General features: G+C 35.1%; 1 non-coding gene across 1 annotated transcript; it reads right to left on the bottom strand.

Annotated features, from left to right (window-relative positions):
- Positions 1-523: 523 nt before the first annotated feature.
- On the bottom strand, positions 524-595 carry LOC115802941 (small nucleolar RNA SNORD113/SNORD114 family). The gene has a single exon (XR_004023529.1). It is a non-coding gene; the product is annotated as a small nucleolar RNA SNORD113/SNORD114 family (small nucleolar RNA).
- Between the last annotated feature and the right edge of the window lie 3652 nt (positions 596-4247).

Raw genomic sequence — 4247 nt, 5'->3', positions numbered from 1 at the left:
TCCACAGATATAACTTGTTAGATCCTTTCTTGTTTTCTAAAATAAGAGTCAGTGAATAGAATTGATTTCATCACATACACTATCATATTCCCAGTATTAGTCCAGGCTTGGCCTTCTTTCAATTAGGCACTTATTTAAACAATTATTTTTAATGTAAATGATTTGTTCCTTTTCTAAATAAACTAACAACAAACTACCCAACACCAACCCCAAAACAACATGGACTCCTGGAATAGAATATATCCCGTATGTAGAACAGTTAAGAGAGACTTGATCTATTTAGGTTATGAAACTCAGTGCTTCAGGAAATAATATATTTAAATAATAATCCTTGTTTCATTGCAGACTTGAATCGTTGGTCATCATTCATTTACACTTCTTCATTTATTCTTGCATTGCTTCACTTACAATACATTTCACAGGCATTAAGAACTAAACCTCAAGAACCACATCTTTGACTACTCCTGACTTTCGCTGTAAGCCCCTCTTCCACAAAGGAAATAAACAAGATTTCTTTTTTCTAATAAATCTCAAAGTTACAGAGCTTAATCAAAATCTTTGATTGATACATCTCAGAATACTCATCATTGGTCTACATTGGGCATCTTTTTCTTCCTTTTTTATGCGTTGTTTATTCCTTTATTCATTGATTCACTAATAATAATATAATCAATTCTCATGAATCAAAAAGTCCAAGAACAACATCCTTGAATATCACTAATAACTGTCTATATGCCTATTTCCCACAGTGCTAACAGACATTTTTTGCAATATATATACGTGCTTTCTGCACATATAGATTAATCAGCATCCTTGCTTCATATCAGTCCCTTGGTCCATGCTTGGCCCTTTTCATTTAAAGATGACGCAGTGAATAACTAAGGGACCCATAATCTCACTCCACAACTAGAACAATTTTTTCCATCTTCTTATGTGCTCCTCCCTCAAAAAATGAATAGCTTAAATCTTTATCAGTGGAGCCATACTTAAATGAATTGCACTACAAAAATAAAACACAATGTGTTTTATTCCATCACAAAGTGACGGAAACACCTGCATCTTTTTTATTGGACTTTAAGAGTACTAAATCAGGGCTTCCCTGTGGCACAGTGCTTAAGAATCCACCTGCCAGTGCAGGGGACACGGGTTTGAGCCCTGGACCGGGAAGATCCCACATGCCGCGGAGCAACTAAGCCCGTGCGCCACAACTACTGAGCCTGTGCTCTAGACGTCGCAAGCCACAACTTCTGAGCCCGCGTGCCTGGAGTCCGTGCTCTGCAACGAGCCCATGCTCCACAACAAGAGAAGCCACCGCAATGAGAAGGCTGCGCACCGCAACGAAGAGTAGCCCCCGCTCGCCGCAGCTACAGAAAGCCCGCGCACAGCAACGAAGACCCAACGCAGCCAAAAGTAAATAAATAAATAAATTTATTTTTTAAAAAGAGTACTAAATCAGATTAATCAATCATAAATCCCAGTTCTGGTCTATGTTGGTGCTATTTGGTTTTATTTATTAATATACCCAATTATTACTTTGAAAACTTTAAGCAACACCCATAAACCAACCACCCAACCCAAGAACATAAACTCTGTTACTTACATCACTCGCTTCTGTCCTTACCCACCAAATTTGTAAAAGCCAAGATCTTTAGCATTAGATACTGATTACGTCATCTGTAGTACGTTCACTTGGTGAAAACACAGACTTTCCAAAGAAAGAAAGAGCCTATAGTTAGATTTTCTTTAATGGGAGTTACTTTTTCAGTATTTGATTAATTATAAACTTGGGTCATTTAATAATCTCATCATTGCCCAAGAATGGCACTCTTTATTTGTTGATTCATTTAATTTTTATTTTTAAATAATACAATGAATACCAATATGAGAATAAGAAGCTTCATCTGTCATAAATTGTGTCTACATACTCCCTATTCATAAATTTAACAGCTTGGTGAGTGCTTTTAATGGATCTCACTTGTGCAAAATTGGATACGTGTAAATCTTTGTTCTGTGGTATATTCTCACCAATTCACACAATTTTTTCTGATTTATATATCTAGTGATTCATTTATTGATTCACGTATATAATTAGGCATGAAATAAATTACCCATTTTTCTAAAGAATTTCTCCATGTGAATTTCTATATCAGTCTATATATTGGTCCGTGCTTGACCACTTTTAGCCAAAGTGGGGAGAAACCCAGAATTCTCCTTCTTTATCTGGACAACATTTGGGTATAACTGGAGTAATCATTACCTCTGGTTCATAACACATGTTCCTCACTGGCCCTTCCTTGGCCTTCTTTTGAGTAACTAATCTATATATGAAATACATTCCTTCATTCTCTTATAACAACGTATCAATATCAATGAAAAGCAAGGCACTGCATAAGACCACTGAATATACTGCTTAGTGCTCCATGGACATAACTGACTAAATCCTCTTGATTTTTTTAAAAATAAGACTCAGCGAATAGAGTTAGATTAACCCTAACTCTGATCTTATGACAGTCTCAGTATTGGCTCATGTTTGGCCCTCTCTCAATAAGACAATTATTTAAGCAACTCTTTATGTAACTTTTTTTTTTCTCCTTTTCTAATTAAAACAACCAAACCAGCAATGAAAGCAGCAACCTGGACTCTGAGGTATCTCTGTCTATACTGTCCCTACGGAAGGGTTCAGAGCTTTGATCTCTTCATCTATGGAACCCCGTGTTTCAAACAGGCGCTAATAGTAACCTTTATTACATAATTTCATAATTGGTCTCTGTGTGGCCCTCCTTATCTTCATTCATTTACATATTTCTTTATCCGGTCATGAGTTCATTTCCCAGGGAGTTTACCTTCTGCTTTTTACTCAATAGGCCACAGATTTTGAGATAGGAATGAATTACAATTTTGGATTCAGACCTAACCCCCACTCTAGGAGTCATCATTGGTCCAAGCTCAGCACTCTTTTTCTTCAATCCTTTATCCCTTTGTTTATTGATTCATTCACTAGTCCAATAATAACACAATCACTACATATAAATTACAGAATCTTGAGCATAAGATCCTTGAATGTTACTATGATCTATCTATATGCTCATTTCCTATAGAGCCAATAACACTAGATCTCTTTGCAATGACCCTCAATGTAGGACATATGTCCTTCCTCTCACTGAGATCTTTTGAAGGGAAAAATGTTGATATCAACTGGCATGTAAATATAAAAGAGAGTAGCAAACATCTCTGAAAATGTGTGAAACACTTCCATCTTTTTGTAGGAGTCATCAGTTGTGCAGAAGTGAATTAAACATCATTACCTATGGTTCATAAGCTGTTCTTGTCATTGGTAATGTACAGCCTTCTTTAATTTTATACTTTTATCTAGCCATGTATTTTTTTTTTAATATTTCAGTGAGCACAAATGAACAAATTCCCCTAACCAAGAACATAAACTTTGAATGTTACCCACCTTGGTATGTATGCTTCTTAAACAGAGGAGTATTAGCCAAATGCTTCTTCATTAGATATGATTAAATCAGTTATGGTGTGTTAATTCTGAGGTGAAAAGCAGGCTTTAATGAAAAACCATGAATTTAGGTATCTTTAGAGGATACTAACTGTAGAGTTCTAGATTAGACCTAAAACTTGTTTCATTTCTTTGACCCAAGAATATCACTATTTTTTATTTACTCAATTATTTAATTTTCATTTTAAGCAATATAATGAACACCACTGAATCCACAATCTAACCCACAAGTCAGAACTTTAACTCAGATTTCCTTTTTAATGAATCTTTCTTGTGCAAATTGGACAAATTTTAATCCTTGTTTTTCACGGCCCAAGCTTGACTCTTCTTTATGTATTCATTCACTCACTCACTCATTCATTCATTCAGTTAATTACTCATGGAGTAAGTTCACCAGCTGCTCATTATATAAAGAAAACAGAAAATGCCAAATTGGGCAGCAACCCAGAAACAAAATACTATTATGTGCATCTGTCTATGTGCACATTATGCAAAATAGGAAAAGCCTAGAGTTTTTTTAAAGTATGGAAATCAACTGTGTAAAACAGGATAATCACTATGCTTATTTCATAATAGAGCTCCTCATTGGTGTGCGATTTGCATCTTTTAAGGAAAATATGAATCCATTCATTCACAAACAGCAATATGTAATTATAATATGTCACTATTTTAATTATAACCCACCGGACAAAAACTTTCCAATAATATTAACATGTGATCATATACTCACAGT

This window comes from Delphinapterus leucas, chromosome 2 (assembly GCF_059928025.1).
Source record: "Delphinapterus leucas isolate spDelLeu-1000000601 "Yukka" chromosome 2, BTC_Dleu_Yukka2, whole genome shotgun sequence".
In the NCBI taxonomy this organism is placed as follows: Eukaryota; Metazoa; Chordata; class Mammalia; order Artiodactyla; family Monodontidae; genus Delphinapterus; species Delphinapterus leucas.
This window is presented reverse-complemented; position numbering and strand designations above follow the sequence as displayed.